This window comes from Cavia porcellus, unplaced genomic scaffold, assembly GCF_034190915.1.
Source record: "Cavia porcellus strain 051 isolate PalLab524CR breed Dunkin Hartley unplaced genomic scaffold, mCavPor4.1 scaffold_13, whole genome shotgun sequence".
NCBI lineage: Eukaryota > Metazoa > Chordata > Mammalia > Rodentia > Caviidae > Cavia > Cavia porcellus.
This window is the reverse complement of record NW_026947496.1, coordinates 59,118,299-59,136,687: the sequence shown is the minus strand read 5'-3', so window position 1 is coordinate 59,136,687 and position 18,389 is coordinate 59,118,299. Positions and strand designations below refer to the sequence as shown.

General features: G+C 34.6%; 1 protein-coding gene and 1 pseudogene across 1 annotated transcript in view; one reads left to right on the top strand and one right to left on the bottom strand.

Annotated features, from left to right (window-relative positions):
* The window catches only part of Cntn6 (contactin 6), a 312,209-nt gene that overhangs the window by 196,558 nt on the left and 97,262 nt on the right, over positions 1 to 18,389 (bottom strand). The window lies entirely within an intron of this gene.
* LOC100732309 (adiponectin receptor protein 1-like) overlaps positions 1 to 18,389 on the top strand; it is a 54,043-nt pseudogene that overhangs the window by 20,204 nt on the left and 15,450 nt on the right.

Genomic DNA, 18,389 nt, shown 5'->3' with positions numbered 1-18,389 from the left:
CATAGGAACATATTAACAGAGTAAAGAGAATAGAAAAAAAAATACTTTTTAACTCATCTTCCTACAAAGGACCAGTATCGAGGCTGAATAAAAACTCAAAAAGAGCAAAGAAACCAATAACTAAAGTGAAATTTGTACATCTCAAAAGAAGTACAGATGATCAATAATTAGGTGAAAAAATGATCAACAAATCCAGTAGAAAAATGCAAATCATAACTATACTGAGATTCTCTCTCTCATCAAAGTCAAAATGGCTATCATCAAGAATACAAACAATATTGCGCTTAAGAGTTCAAGCCGGAAGATGTGAGTTTGAGACCAGTCTGAGATACATAAGTTTATTTGAGTGCAGATTGAGATATATAGTGAGTTAATTTTGTCTCAAATTTAACAAATAAACAAAATCAATAAATGCTAGTGAGGATGAGAGGCCTGGTGGAAAGGAATCTTTAGATACTTTAGGTGACAATGTAAATTAGTTCAGCTACTATGGAAATCAAGAATAGAATTCTTAAAAATCTAAAAACAGACCTACTATATAAACTAATCATATCACTCTGCATTGTATACAAGAGGCAATTAAACTCAGCATACTATAGAGTCATCTATATACTCATGTGTCTGGCAGCAAAATTCATAGTAATCAAGTTACTGAATCATCCAATGTATCTACCAACATAAATTAAAAATAAAAATGTGTTGTACACATATAACAGAGTATTATGCAGTCATAATGAAGAGAAAAATCATGTTCCTTACAGAATAATGGATAGAACTGAGCAGAGTCAGCCAGATTCAGGAAGACAAGTATTATATATTTTCTCTCATATGAAGATTAATAGTGGAAAAAGAGAACTTCAAAGTAGAGGGGCGATTATTAGAGTGAAGGAAGGGATCAATGATTGAGGTAAAAGAAGGTTATTGAGGGGCTGGGGATGTAGCTCAGCGGCATAAGAGCCTGCCTTGCAAGCAGGCAGTCGTGAGTTCCAACCCCGGTACCGATAAAAAGGAAAAAGACAAAAAAAAAAAAAAGTTATTGGAGGTAGATCTGCTCAGTGTGTTCTATGCATGTATGAAAACACCACAGTGAATTCTGTTACAGTGTAAAAAAATACGCACTACTTGAAACACTAATGGCTAAAGCTATGTATTAATACAAAAAAGATTAGGAATGGAGGATTTCTTTCATAAATAGCAAGGATACATTGAAAGAAATCAGGAAGTATTTGGAGAATTCACATAACTCTAGTTATGATTTGAGAAGATACAAAGATGAGACTGAAAACTGACACAAATTGTTACTTGTAGTCATGTTAAAGTGTGTTTTGGGAAGCTGTCCTGCACATGGCATCACATTTGGAATTTGAAAAGTACGTCTAAATTTCGTACAGAAGGAGCTAGACATTTCTAAGCTTATATTCAAGGAAATTATAATTTAATTCAGTTTGAGGCAGTCACACATAAGGGGCAACTAAGGCCTACGACAAATCTACTTTGCTGTTTGTCTACCAGACTGCAAATGACTCTGGTTTCTTTTGATACTTTGATGTTGCTTGTTTTTACTGTTTTGGATGAATCACTGAAGACCCATTCACTAAGTGCCATGTGTAATTTGAGGATAAATATTCATACAAACCATACTCCATGCAGCTTTCCAAAGACACTGATTAAAAATATATGCTGGCTTTTTGTTTTCCTGAACAAAAAAATGACAAGATTTTATTCAGCTCTTTGTCTATATAAATGTGGATCTTCATACTACATTTCTATGTTGATTCTAAAACGAGGAGAGAGAACAACTTCACTTTAGCAAATAATGCTGTTGGTTACTGGCTATTAGTTATTTTGTTACTTTTGAGTGCAGCATAAAAAAGCTGACTGTTTTACCAACTCCTCACAAAGCCCCAGTGATTCACAAGAAGAAAGAATACTGTGATAGAAACTAAACCGATAACAGAAGAAAAAATGAGGGCTTCAGTTATGGTCATAAGTAAACTTTTTACCAGAATATGCAGTAATAAGTGCTGCTTCTCACTTCTTCCTGCTGTTTCAGGTCCTTCCTTATCCTCAAAATACCAGCAAATGTAACCAAAGCAGATAGACAGAAGACAGAAAAACTTTTCCTGGGATATATTTAATGATACTTTTTCTTCCTGTGAAATAGCATTTTGTTTTATACTTATATATACTTATAAATGTTTACATATCTTAACTGTATATCTGATATGTAGTCCATAGGTATATTAGCAATCCACTGTCTATAATATATAAACACATATTACATAATGTATGGAAATAAAGTTTAAGATACCTACGTTAGATATATCTATTTCTAGGAGACATAAAAGTTTCCTAGGGCTGCTGCAAAAACTGCTAATTGACAACTAAAACAACAAATGGATTCTCTCGAAATTCAGGCGGCTTAATTCTTTCAACAATACTGCAAATATACATATTATTTCCATTTAACAAATAAGGAACCTGAGATTTAGAGCTGAGACTGAACCATGCTGGTGTAGACGGTGAAATGAGAAGACTCACTCTTCATTGCTATGTGGGCTACATCATGGATACACGCATTTCCCTGTTCTGTCACCTGTATGTTTATCATCAACTATACTAAGTAGTGCAGTGGCTGCTATTTGTTTACTTTTTCCTTGGTGACTTCATAAGTTTTACTGAATGAGTATAAACGATATGGAGATAACAATTCCCACTTACTAATCACTCCCACAGTTTGACTCTAACAATTTGAATGATACCCCTAGTAAACCACAAAAGCTGGTTAGTAGGTTTTAGAGTTGTGCTTAAGTCATTATCACAATCAGAAAAGGCATGAGGTTGAGACAAAATGGTCTAATTAACTAGGAGTTGATTCAGAATTCTTAGCAACCAGTCAAAGATCGATCAGAAACAAGGACCTAGCTTTTCAGAAAGCTGAATGATGTATGTCAATGAACAATGGCACCAAAATGACTAACAGTCAATTATATCTTTAACCTCAAAGTAGTGTTTGAGAAATTCTTTCCCAGCAAAGTAGTGTTTGAGAAATTCTTCCTCTTCTAGGAGAAGAGGAAGACAATAATTTATTTTCTTCTGGAAAAATGCACTCTATCTGAATAATTTAGAGAAACTGATAGACACACAAATGAGAAAGTCTTAATAGCAAATATAATGATCTGAATAGCTGTTTATTTCATATATTTATTCCCCTTCATCTTGGATTATTTCATACCTAAACCAGGGCAGAATAATTTTTGGATGTTCATACTTTATTTCAGCTATTTTTGCTTACGTTTAAGTCCTCATGACTTGCAAAAGGGGCATGATATGTTAAAATTACTTGGTGCATATTTGGTGAATCAATAAATAAATAGTCAACAGAAATCATGTTTTAAAATAATAATTAATAAACTTTCTAGACTTATTTCCAAGTATTTTTCTGTATATAAAGTTTATTCAGCTATATTTTTATCATTTTTTTTAAAAAAAGAGTATTTTCTTAGTGCCTACAATGTGTGAGATTGTAGCCATAATGTCAGTTAGGCCCCATCACACTTCTTCATTCATTCAACAAACTGCGTGCTTCCTTTGCTCAAGTTATGGTTAGGAGAGACTACAGCAGTGAACAAAAGAGAAAATAAACACAAAAACTAACAAAATCCTTTCCTTTTCATAGAAACTGATATTGCTATCCTCCCTGTTTAATACAGCAGTTCAGCAATTTTTTGAAGTTGTAAGTAGCCTGATTCCAGGGGTACCCAAGACCCAACTCCAAAGTCCTATTGCTAATCAAAATGCATTGTCTTACACCAGGCAGTGTACTCAAGGATTTCACCATAGTATGTCAAGAGGTATTTCTGCAGAAACCACCACACTGAAGAAAAAAGAAGGCTTGTAGTCTTTGGATATTTAGCCTGAGCAAATGCAAAATGCTGTTAAATTATGCCCATCTCTAAGACATTTTTTTTTTTTCTGATTGAGTTGCCAAGGTTAAAGGAGATATTTTCATAACCACAAGCAAATTAGCTTGGAGTTTTGCATCAACAATAATGAGATAGGGCAATAAGAATCTGACCTTTCATTTGTGTCTTTTTCTTTTATGACAAAGAGAGCACCTTTGCAGATGAGTGTGAAGAAGGGGAATTACTTGCTGCCAAGTTTTGTGTTGCCTCATGAAAAAAAAAAATCTTCAGCTGCAGAAACATCTAGTATAAGATATGTATAGAATATAGAAAATAATGGAGATGAATTCATAAAAACAGTGGAACGATTACTCTAAAGGTGAGAATGGTAAGAGCCAATGCATAATGAATGAGATCATCCATCTGTCCAAATAGCCCCAGGGGCTAACCATAAATATATACCCGAAAAGGTCCATAGGCACCCACATTCATTCAAGGGATAAACTCAGAAAGGAGAACAGGGTAAAGTCAGGCCAAAAGCTATGAGTTTTGCTTGTTTATACTTTATTATAATGAATGACTAATAAAGTCTTAAAAAAAAAAGAGCATAGAGGAATCTGTATATACCCAGAAAAAAACAAAAAAGAAAAGAAAAGAAGAATTTCACAGTGCTTTTACAATATTCTTCTGACAAGAGAAATTCTTCTGTGAACTCATTCATTATTGAATATTATGAATCAATAACAAGCATGTTTATTGTTCATTTCATGGGTAAGGATTTGTTAAGTACTTGTTCTATAAAACATTAACCTTGGTCAAAAAGATACTTGCCACTTTGTCTTTGAAGTAATTGCTAGGTTCCTGGAATGATCCCATATTTACCTGAGGGTTTTGGAGTAGTCCACATATGCTGTGTCAACAGGGTGACTAATGGTGGAGGTTTTGACTTATAGTGTGTGCAGTTAAGTGGAGGCCTGGGCCTCACACTATCAATTTGATCTCTGAAGAGGCTGACGACTAGGGTCAGCCATAGTTGGAGACAACCAGGTCTGTTTGACTGAATCCCAACAAAACTGTAGACATCAAAAGTAAGGTCAGTATGACTGTGAATGCTGATAGGTTAACTTCATTGCAATAAGCAATACATAGCAGATTAGGAAAGCATACTTGTGGGTGCTTCCAGGTGGGTCATCAAGGCAAGATCTTGAGTATATATGGCCCTTCATCCATTATTCTCTGTTACTCCAATCCTGCTCTGGTTCCCACTGCCCTGAGTTGAGAAGAGTCATTTTGCCATGCCCTTCCATCATGATGTTTCTGGTTGGAGCCAGCGATCATGATTTAAACCATGAGCAAATTAAACCATAAACTACCACTTAAAGTAGTGCGTGTATGGTGTCACAGGACTGTGAAAGGTGACAAATACTAATCATTCACATCACAGAGATGAGACTGTTGCTGTTACCCTACTTCACTATGCGGTGTAGAAGTTTTTGGAATTGGTAAGTGAGAAAACTTTAGAAAGGTTTAGAGATTCAGGATAGAGAAGTCTTGAAATCCTCTAAGCACCTGTCAGGTGACTGTAGTCAACACTTAGACCAGAATGCAATAGGAATCTGGACAGTAAAAGGCAGGCACAACACAGGATATTTCAGTTGGGAACAAGGACTCTGTTGAAATATGGCCAAAAATTTCTCTCCAGTTTGCCTATGGCCTAAGTCTTTGAAGGTGATTGAAATTAAGAATGGTGAGCTAAATAATCTGCCACACACACACACACACGTCCAATATATTGCCTGTGTCATAGTTACTGTTGCCTGCCTTTTGCCTGACTTATAGTGAGAATTGGTGGCAAATGATAGAGCAAAATTTTGGAAAATTTACATTTTGGCCCAGAAAGTATGATGGGAAGAGTTGGTGCTTTGCTTGCTCTGCTGGGTTGTGGTTCTGTTTTGGTCCAGTTCTTTTCCATCTTACTATACATCCCTTTAGAATGAGAACATTTACCCTATGTCATTGCATTTTAGGATTATATGACTTGGTTTTTGTTATCGTTGTTGTTGTTTACAGAGGTTCAGGAATAAGAGTTTGCTTTGAGTCTCAGAAGAGGCTTGGTCTTGAACTATAGATTGTTGAAGGATTATTATGTTTTAGTCTTTAGGAAGGTTTTATTTTGTTAGGTGGAATCATGAATGTACTATTGTCTTTATTATGAGATTAAGTATGGTTTAAGAAGAGGTGTCTCAGTTATGAAGCTGATAAGTGATGAATTGTGAGCATGAATCCTTATCTGTTAACTTCGTCTATTTAAGAAATGCTGAAATAAAATAATATAAAGTAAGGGCAAGGGGTTTAGCTCAGTGGCAAAAGTTCCTGCCTGGCAGGTGCAAGGTCATGAATTTGATATTTGGTTAAAAAAATGAAATGTCTCTCAGATTACTAATACACCCTCCTGGATATGTCTGTGTGGGGCACAGATACGTGGCACTGGTACTATATATGGCCCCTTGTCAATTTCTTTCTGTCTTCTTCCTTGTTCTGCTTCCTAGTTAACATGATCTGCTCAACTACATCCTTTTACTATGGTGTTTCTGACTTGGAGACAGTAAATTATGGACTGAAACCACAAGATAGCTCAATGCTCTACCTGTAAGCTGTAGGTATTCAGTGTTGTGTCTCAGTGATGAGAAATCTGAATGTGAGCTTCCCCACAAACTTTCTTTCCTGCACTGCCCCTTTAACTCCACAAGGAGAGGACAACATGATTCTCCACAAGAGAGACTTCCACTGACTCAACCTTTTGAGCATTGGCTGTTGTGCATCTGTATCCTTTAATTGTTACAAAGTGTAATGGTGACTGGCATGGCTTTGCTAAGCTTTCTTAGTCTTTTAGTAAATACAAGGTGATCTTGCTGATCTCCCAAACTAATGAGTGATGAAAGAGAAGGTGGTTATGGGAACTCCTTCATTTTCTACTGCATTGGATGCACTGTTTCATACTCACAGTGAACCTATAAAACAAGACCCTTTTATCAACATACTTAACAGATGACAACACAAGGCAAAAATCAAGGTGTGAACATTGATATTCTAATCACTAAAGTGATAGATGTATTCATTAATTTGCACTTGTCCAAATTATACAATTATCATGCTGCCAGGCAACAGAAAATACATTTTCCAGAAGGTTTAATATTGACAAGATGAAAGCTTGTTCTAGAAGTTCAGAGGCCAGTGAAAAAATTAAATTTTATGTATAAAGCACATACAAACATACAGCATATATTTGATATTAAAATTTCATGGCAATGATATAAAATGGTTCCTTTGTAAAGAGATGTGATAATAGTTGACAAAGATTCAAATACAGTGCTCTAGATAATGGGCACAATTACTCTAGTAAATAAAGAGAAAATAAATATTACCATAATATATTATTGATGCACTACATTAATTAACAAAGATAAATATATTATTTTTATTACATATAGACATCTTCCAAACTTGCTTAGTGGCTATTAATGCACAAACAACTGATCACCTCTGAGTTTGATAAGAAAGATCTAGTTTCAACCTCCATAGAACCAATAATCTGATTTCAAAATGTCATGACTTCACCAACAGGATGCTGTGCTGGAGCACTGACACTGTTCTAGGAGATTCTTCCTTATCTCCTTTCTAAAATCAGTAATGTTGTAAGTCATCTTACAAAAAATGACCACTATGTTTAAACAGTCTGAGGAAAAATACTTATCAAGAGTTCCATTGATCTTTTTTCTTCTTTTTAATTTGAAACAGCAAAGCAGAAAAAATATAAAAATGATAGTTTCAAAAAATAGTAGGAAATTAATATCAGTTATCACATTTGCATATTTTTTCTTAGAAGTAGTTGCTCAGGTTACAAGATTTAGGATTAAAAAAATCAAACAAACAATGAAAGCACAAATTGTTCTTTTTAATGAACTAACAGAAATGGGTAGAATAGTTATCTATCTTGTATACACACTATAGATAGAGATGGAAATAGAGATAGAGATAGATACAGAGACAAAGACAGAGACATAGACATAGACATAGACATAGACATAGACATAGACATAGACATAGACATAGATACAGATATAGATATATGCTTATTTTCCTTTTTCCTTTCCTCCTTTCCTTTATCCCAGTTGTTCTTTGCTTTTGAGCATTTTCTTTCCTTTTCATTATCACAATATCTATTGTACATTTTGGATCTTATTATTCTTTCATTTTTTTTATATGCTAGGCAGACAATACCATATTTACAAATGTGAGTTTGATTTATTTCACTCATGAGTATGGCCTCATGTTGCCTTAATTTACCTATAAAATCCTCAAAATTATTCTTCTTTACAGCTGACTGATATTCCATTGTATAAAAATATCACATCTTTTTATACAATTAGCAATTGATGGGCATGTGGGTTGTTTCCAAGAATTAGATATTACAAATTGTGTTGCTATAAATATAAGTGTATATACATAACTGTGGCATAATGTTTTAAATTTTGGGGGAAAATACCCAGAAGGGAAATAAGCACTGATATTAAATTGAGTCAAAAGCATTAAGGGATAAATTACTAGGATTTGAAGATATAAAGGGGTGATCAGAACTTTTAAGGGCAGTGGTCATTATGATGGTATGAAGTAATTAGGCATGATACAGAAATTAGCATACAATTTACCTGAGATTGACACACACATTTTTGAAGCATTATATTTTTTTACTATATAAAAGGCATGATGCATTTCTTGGATGGATATAAATGCTTTATGCCTCCTTATGGATGGTGATGTTAAGGTGTATATATTTATCAAACTTCAATGAATTTAACTGGGATCATTGAATTTTATTGATTAGTTATGCTTTGGCTTTTCCTAATGAGTTCAATTTGAAGACATTAATAGTGTAAATTTAATGTTTTCAGATTGAATTGCTTGATATATAGAGTTGAACAATTATTGCACTATCATTAGAGTATTAAAATTTATATTTTGAAACTACATTGAAATACCACATATCTGTAAAGTGAACCATAAGATTCATGAGAAAATGGAGACTCAGGAAGTTGATCTTGCAAATATGGTAATCAGTAAAAATAAAATTCAAGACATGCACTGATAGCTTGCAATATTCCATGTGTTGTATTAGCATTTCTATTGGTTATACAACCAAAGAAGAAGACAATGCTATTATTCCATTTTTTATCATTTTTGAACAGTGAAAGTTAATACATTCTAACTCAGTTATTTAAGGTAATTTAGGTAGTTATTGAGAGAGGTGAGCATTGAAATTTTTACTTTTGATATCAAAGTTTATATTCACTACCACTAAGAGACATTACTTCCATGATATCAATATTGGCTGTCTTAGATTGCTGTGTGGAAGATGGTCATTTAATGACAAGCTGTGCCACACTAGCTCTTCTAAATTTAAATATGTAAAAGCTAGTTACAGTAATAGCACAACAAGACCTGATTGTCTCAGCCTCTGGACAATTTGGTAAACTCATTTACTTGCAGGATTTTAATAATTCACTACAGCCAGAAGGTGGCAATGTATCCCATTAAGCTAATTCAGCAACTTTAGGTAAATTAATACACATATGATACACAAAGCTGCAAAAGATGGTGAAGAAATAGCTGTTTATCAAGTAATATTTGAAGTACAGTACCAGGAATCAAACTTATGACCTGGTGCTTGCCAAACCGGCACCTGTGCTCCTGAGATACATCCCCATCCCCTTTACTAAGTAATTTTGATGATTTAAATATTATATATTTATGTAGTTGGACTCGTGTGCATTCTTGATTGAATAGTGCACACAGTGGGGATTCATTAGTCGCATAGTAAAGTAGACTGAGTAAGCAATAATGAATACACTGAAAACAGGATGACTGTATGCTGCCTAAAGGTGGATAGAAAGTTTTAAATGCATATTGGGATAAATCTTTCTCTAAATTGATATTTTCAGCTGTTTAGTCACAGAGATAGAAAGCTGACCAACACAGTCATGCTAGGCAGGATTATTGCCTTGTTATTGTCAATATATTTGGAAATGGGGTATGGCTGAAAGACATATATTTAGGTCACAAGGGGTAAACTTGTGATAGAAACAAAACAATTAAAAGATGCTTGAGAAATTCATAAAGCCCATTTCTGACTTTGTCCAGATGTGTCTATGAGGTGGTTTGAGAGGGACTGGCATGTAGTCTGGTGAACTGGGTGGGCAAGATGACTCTGAATGTGAGCAGCATTGTCTCATAGGATAAGGGACCAGATGAAACAAAAACAGAGACCGAAGGAAGCCAGCTAATCCCTGCCAGCTTTGTTCTGCTTGAATAGGTGTCTTTTGCTGCTAAAATCAGCTGTGAACATCAGAATCAAGTTTTTAGCCTTTTAACCCAGACTCACACCAGGTAATCTCCACAGACCCCCCCCCCCCAGAACTGCTTTGGTGCTACAGTTGGTCCCTCTTTATCTGAGACTTAGTTTGAACTAAGGATCTACTAGAGTCTGGGACTTTCCAGCAGGGAGACAGCTATGTGGGTCTATCCAGGCTCTTATCCTGAGAGTCAATCTATTAAACTCCTTTTCATAAATATATAATCATTCCCTTGGTTCTGTTTCTCTAGAAAACCTTGAAAGTACACAAAGAAAGTCACATGCCACCTACAATTCTTCAGTTAAGGATGTACTAGCTATTGAACAGATGTCCCATGAGACATTAATGGAGCTGAAAAATTTCTTTCACCTAGTGACACTGGAGTTTCCTTAATAATCTAGTCGATGAAATATTTCCTCATTTATTTGATGCTGATGTGAAAAATCTATGGTGCTAAGAGTCATATGAAAGTATACCACGTACAGTTATACACAGTACCTAATATTAATGACTATGTTAACGGTTTATGTATTAACTATAATATACTTTTTATCCTTAAGTTAGGGTGCATTTCTATTTTTTTAAAAACAACCTTTGCCAAGTTACACCATCAACAGCCTCAAATATCTTGTACTTACTGTCTCTTTTTAAACAACAACTATTGGTATATCTCCAATATATAAACACTACATTAGTTTTGAGGCACTGGTATGTATCTATAACTTGACTGTTTTTTATACCTTTTCTTCATGCGGGTCACCATCTCCAGAATGTCTATTTCCATGTTTACTGCATCTTTTGATAGCAATGAGACTACACTGAATGACTGACTTATAACCAACCATCTGGGTTTGTGTAAGTACATTCAATAATGGTCATATAATTAATTGGTCGTTTCTTAGGACATATTCCTATCAACAAGTAGAGGGTGACAGTACATATACATGTGAGTGTATATATATATATATATATATATATGATCATATATATCATGTATGTATATATGACATGTAAGTATATATATATATATATATATATATATGAGATTGTCACTGATATAATTTTAAGAGATGCACAGATGAGATCCAGTGGCATGTGTGGATTTATGAATATATACAAATAATTTGGATTTACAAAATATCTATTCAAATCTGCTATGAAGGCAGTTCTCAACTTGTAGACTGGCAACATAGCTCAGTAAATGCCACACCCATTATATTTATACGTCAGTTGAGGCACATTTGACTCTAAGTTGCAAATGGGTGAATGTGTAGACACTAGTTCCTAAAGTCAGAACATCAGACAGAAAAACTTTCCTGGAAAAAATATAATATTTTGAAGATTGGTAGTAGTCTTCCACAATAGACGTACATATTAAGTGAAGAAATTCTGTGTGTGTGTGTGTGTGTGTGTGTGTGTGTGTGTGTGTGTGTTGTTTTCCGTTTTTTGGGTTTTTTGGTACCGGGGATCAAACTCATGGCCTTGTGCTTACCAGGCAGGTACTTATACTGCTGAGCTAAATCCCCAGCCCTAAGTAAAGAAAATCTAAAATGGTCACTAGAAAGTAACACAGACGTTGAGAAATTAAAAGCGTAATTCCTTGGAAAAGTATAGATAGTTCAGGAAAGTAAGAATTGGTGGTACTCCTGAAAAAAGAAGGAAGCACTTCTGATCATGTAAATATTTTAGGTGCTATTCCACAAATAGATTTTATATTAGCTCCGCAACCTGAAAATTAAAAGACTTCTAACAAAGCAACAAGAGAACGCTCTAAAAGAATCAAAAAGGCACAAGGCACGGTAGGCAGAAGACTTATTTTAGATCCTGACTCAGTATTACTGTGAAGCATTCCAATACTATAGAAATCAAAGTCATGCACTGATTGCCAGTTGTTGTGAGCAGGATATAACTCCTAAATGACAGTTTTTCAAAACTCATGATATTCTATAAAACGTTCTCTACTAATAAATTTTTAAATCCAAGTATGTGAGTTTGTCATACAAAGCAATCTTCTAATTATCAGTTTAATTGAATTCTGGATCTGCATAAATATAAATCATACATTTTAAGAACTCTGCAATAAGACTGATACCCACTTCAGTTGCCAGTTACAAGAATGGGGTACTCAGAGTGTTAATAGTTTCATTCAACTGGCTTACAAACCAGAGGTTTCCACAAGCCTCTTCCCATTCTCTATAATGGCTCATAGAAATCAAGTACACTTAAGTTACACTTACTGGTTTATGATAAAGGATTCGATTAACAGATAGATGAAGGTTCACATAGGGTGACATCCAGAAGGGCCCAAAGTAAAAGAGCTTTTCCTGTGGAGCTTCAGTGTACCAGTCTCCCAGATCTATGATGCATTCACAACTCAGAATCTTTCTGAACATCACAGATGGATTTTAATAGAAAGTTCACCATACAGGTGTGATTTATTATTAACTCAATATGCAGCACGTCTTCAGTCTCCAAAGTAGATAGAATGAGGATGAAATTTATCAGCTTTTAATCATAGCTTAGTTTTCCTAATGATCATTCACCATCCTGAAACTTTCTATGAGATCACCAAAAGTAAATTCATTAAAACAGAACAAAACAAAACAAAACAAAACAAAACAAAACTTATGACCCAGACAATTCCAAGGAATTTAGAAGCTCTATGTCAGGCATCTGAATCAAAATTATTCTGATTTTTCTTAATAAATGGTGCTAGCCTCATAGAAACCAAAGAAACAAGCAAACAAAAGACAAAGATTAAAGTAAAAGATAATAGTAGTAGCCTTATTATTAAGGAAAACTTAAGCATTTAGAACTAGGAGCAGACATTCATTATGTGTATTTCTTATATCACAAGTGATAACTTTCTCACAATGAATGTACATGTCAATAGTCATGCTCTGAGTTACTAAAAATAATGAAGTGGAAGTAACATATATTAAAACATACTAAAGGAAAGAAAAGAAACAAAAACAAAAGAGATGAGTGGAGACTTTTCACTATATCTATAACAAGCACCTACCAGCTGGGCAACGAATTGCAGTGGTAATACTTATCCAACAGACTGAGAGACAAGGCAAGAGAAAGGACTCCCTTGGTAGGCAGTCAAACATCAAACAGAACTGGTCACAGGTGAATGATGGCTGGTTAAGAGCATATTTTATAGTTAGTGCATGTCATTCCTCCCTCAAGTGTGCTCTCTGAGGAGTATTTCCTAGGCCATCCTCTTTTTTCTTACATCTTAGTTTTTTTTTTTTTTTTTTTTTTTTTTTTTTTTGTGTGTGTGTGTGTGTGTGTGTGTGTGTGTTTTTATTAGAGTTGTGACAAAGAATTCTTCAAGGTGCTATGAGATGAGTACTGTCCTTCTACCATACACTTTCTTCATGCAGTTTCTGATTTGGAGTCAGCTAGCAATGGACTGCATTCTTCAAAACTGTCATCCAGACTAAACTTTTTCGTAAGTTGTGGGTGTGATGTATTTTGTTCCAGTGACTAGAAAGCTAATTCGCACTGTGTGACTATGACATTTGCTTGTAAAATAAGGGAGGGAGGAAACCTGGAGGGTAGCACAGTAGCACTGAGTTAGTAGCATTCTTTTACTTGGCCTAAGTCAACATTATTTTTGAATCACTCAGTTCTTTTCTGTGGAGTTCAAATGTAATCCCCAAAATTTCTCATGGCAATTAGTACTAAATATATTAATGAATTAGAGTTATCATGAAGGAGGCGATATATTACCAGTCTAATTTGAAATTTGAATTTCCCAGCTCTTCAAAATAATTATTTGAGTGATTTTATATATCTATTCCTTGAACAAATACGTGTGCCTAGAAGATACAGTCAAATATGGTAACCATCCCAAAGATTAAGAAAATGATTGGAGATGCACTGACTTTAAAGAACTTGTAAGTTATGTCTATACATACCTTTATGCAAAACAGTTATGCATGAAGTATACCTTTATACATGAACAATCTCCTGAGAGGAAATATAATGTGAGGGTATAGGTTGTTCATAGGAGATTATAATTCAAATATTTTGTTTATTTTGATATTAAAATATATGCACTTCTGTGATATACCTGTTCTGCAATCGGGAGTGTATACTAACTTCTGGCCAATGTATGTATTATAGATAAACTTGGATAGAAGACAATCAAACCATTCTGAATCTCAATTATTTTTTTTTTTTTCAGCTGATGCTTTTTTCAGCCTCATATGAAATGTGGACAAGTGTGAGTCCAAGGTGAGGTTCCTGCCAACCTATAACAGCAATTAGATGAAATAACTAAGTTTAGAGAAATAAGTACTCACGCATGTGCAAAAAAAAAATAACAGGCCATTAACACGTGGGAATTGAGTCAATATAGGAAAATGAATTGGAAGATTTCTAGTAGAAAAGCGGTGGTAACAGTTTGGTGTCATATTACTTAGCGAAGGCTTGGGTGGATGCCTGCTGATCTCCACAACACCACTGAATGTTCTTTTATATTTAAATTGAGAATTTTCTGTGTGTTTTGGGCTAGTACTTATCTTGGTCATTGACAGCATTTTTTTTATATTAAATTGTTATTTTTCACTTTTTAAGTGTTGAGTTTGTTGAAATAGGAAGGATTTTTTAAAATCTGCAATTTTTTAAAATCAAAACCCAGTCATCAGTGAACATAAAAATGAAATATACAAGGAAGAGGTTAATTCTGTGTAACTAGTGACCTTTTAACTTTATTCTAATGCGATTAAAATACTATTGAATTATCAATTTTTTGCAAATTCAAACATGTTAAAATTATTACTAATTCTTTAAGCCATAATATATGAATCTTTTGTATTTGTGACATAAAAATATATTTTGAGGGAAGGGTTTATCAGGAAGCGTTTCTGCCTGCTCTAGAGATAAGAATAGACATTGTAGATGGAGAAATGCAGACATGTCCTTCCAGTTATGAGATTACAACCCAGCTGTTAAGTTCATGAGGATTTAATTTTTGTACCATTGAGATAACTGACATTTTCAATTACTTTACCCTTTACTTTGAGTAATTGGTGATAATCAAAGATTTTGTATGAGAGTGAGGTGGGGTGTGGTGGGGAGAGTTGGAGATAAATGAGCATTTGTACAAGAAGGAAGGCTAGGATAGGTGTCTAATAAAAATAGCACTGTCTCGCAGGACAGGAACTAAGGACTGAAAACATAGGAAGGCGATGAGATCAGAGTCAGACTGTCTGAACAGCTACACAGATTTTTGTTCCAAAACAAGAGTTGCATATTTGCTATCCATGTGCCCAGAGACTAAGGTGTTTGGGGCAGGGCTATCCTCATGCACATCTAACCTGTTCAGCTACACAACATGCTTAGGAGTCCTCACAATAATTTATTCAGAAGGATCCCTACATTTGCACTTTCCCCTAGATTCCATAAATTATCTAGCCAATTATGAGTAGGGAAAATGCTGAATCCCTGCTGTTAATCTTGAGACCATCCTTGACTCCCTGCTGTTGTCCTGAAGAAAAATAGCAGAACCCAAAGTAAAATTCATACAACTTGTGCATTACAGGAGGGAAAGTTCTGAATTTATTTTTGAAAATAAAATGAGGACTCTGGATAATGCGAAAACAAACCTTTGTAGTCTGACACCATGAACCTTTAATGATGTCTAACCACAATATGTTTTCTACAAAAAGATCAAATAAAAAGTAGTATCTATGAAAATGATTTTTGTACAGTATTCAGCAACTTAATTATTTTATCTTCTTTGGCTTCCACAGCTCAAAGGAATGTAAGGCAGGGGGTGCTGGGATAGGAAAGAGAAAAAATTTACAAATATGAACAGAACTGGCATGGGCTATGGCAAAAAGTGTTTATTGCACATCAGGAAGTTTTTTGAGCCTGCTTAGCTCCCAGATAAAGGTTTCCCACTCTAAGGGGAACACAGACTATTGGAATTTATCAGTAGGAAGCCCATAAATTGTAAACAGCAACGAAAGCTTTTTGCAAGTCATTCTATGTGAATGAAAGAAGTAAAAATTTTCACATTGCTGGCACTTGCAGGAACACAGTAGCCTCTCCTCTGACCCTCCCATTTCCTCTAATTGGTTTCATTCTCCATTTCCCTCTTCATCCTAAACATCATGAACTAGACCTGTATAGAAAATGTCATTTCTTTTATGTCTGCATGTGAGTATGGGTGAGGGGAAGAAACCATATTGTCAAAAGCAGTTTACCTAACCTGTTAGAGAAAATCTTCTTTAAAAACCATAAAAGAAGCAAGTGACTTAAGAAAAGCAAGTGAATGTTGCAGGTGTTTAACTTTTCTGAAAGAGGTTTTCTATGGAATGGTCTCTAGCCAGCAAGGCCAAGCACAGAACTTGACACAAAAACTTTCTGGTTGGCTTTTCCAGTCTGGTTAAATTAAGAGTAATTGGGTGACGATTTTGCTTTTCCACTGCATATGAAAGATGAAAGAGATCTAACTCACAAGACATGTTTAAGAAAGAAAGAAGGCAGCATAACTGTGGAGCAGAGGGAAATGACTTGCATTTGGATTTGATTTTTTTGGATCAATTGGTAAGACTCAATACTTGTGTTCCTCTAAGGCAAAGATCATCTTTGCTTGTGAAAGTTTTTCAAAATAGCCAAAGTGAAACAGGTCATTTTTCTCTCCTACATAATTTTGGGAGAGTGGTGGCAGTGAGTGAAATCAGATGTGAAATGGGGTTTGAGCTGACACGAATGTTTGAGCTATGTAAGCTATGTCTGAAGCTATTTTCAAATTTCAACATGCATCCCCAAGCTTCTTTTCAAATGATGGGTGACCCTCTAGTAGCATCAGCCATCTCTGTGGCTGATACTGACAAACACCTAGGTACTGTTCAGTACTTCGTCTGTAAATATAGAATTAACTTGTTCTTCCTCTGAAAATGCAATGTCATTTTCTTCACTGCCTTTATTCTTTTTCTTTTTTTTTAGACAGGTTCTCATTATAGAATTCAGGCTTGAACTCACTGTGTAGTCTAAACTGGTCTCCAGCATGCCTTAGTTGTTCATGCAAATATGTTATCTCCTGTACTAAACAACTAACACTTATATCAGCAAAGCACTTGTCTGTATTTCTCATATTGTTTGGTCCAGTTGCTTGAATTTAGTAGGTACATTTATTAATGCTTGTTAAATGAAAGAAAATAACAAAGACCAAAATTTATTGGTAAAATTGTGTCTGTCTTTAGAAATAAAAAATTGAAAAATTAATTATTAATATGTAGGAAACACAATTTTATTCATTTGTATAACTATATATACACAGATTATCATTAACTTACAGTGAGAAAAGTAAAACACAAAAGTTAATTTATGCAAGTTTACAGAAGGACAGAACAAGGATTTTGAGCGAGGTAGTGCTCAATCAGTGTTCTCTAACAATATGCTCTTTTATATTTTTCCAACAGATAACATTTACAGTGTCTCTTGTAAGTGGTTTCCATGTACTACCTTGTTTGTGTCATGAATTCTATTTGCAGAAGCTGACTGTATGCCAGTGTTGCACAGATGAGCACTTCAGTTGGCCTTTCACAATAACAGACATGGACTAAGTTGTTAATATTTTCAAGGTTTTGCTGTAATATAACTGTTAAGTGTGGAGGAGCCCCTGGAGGCTCCTAATGCCTTCTTAGACTGTTTGTGCAATCAAATCTTTACATGACACTAAACCAGGTCTTTGTACTTTTTTCTTCTTTTTATTTTCATATAAGAATTCTTTTCAAAAATTATTATTACTATTATAGAAGAAATAGGAATCTATATGGGTAAAAGCAATTGGAAATAAATATAAAACAAAACAAAACAAAGTCATGCAGAACCTTCTGAAATCCAGTAATTTTAAAGAGAAAAATTTGGGAACCAGGATTGTTGTTGCACACTTGTAATTCCAGTGCTAAAGAGGCTGAAGCAGGAGGATTGCTGCAAGTTCAAGGCTAGCCTGGGCTGCATTGTGAATTCAAGGCCAGCCTGCACTAACTAGTAAGATACTATTGTTTAAAATAATAATAATTTAGTACTTGTGACCTATAGGAACTTTTCT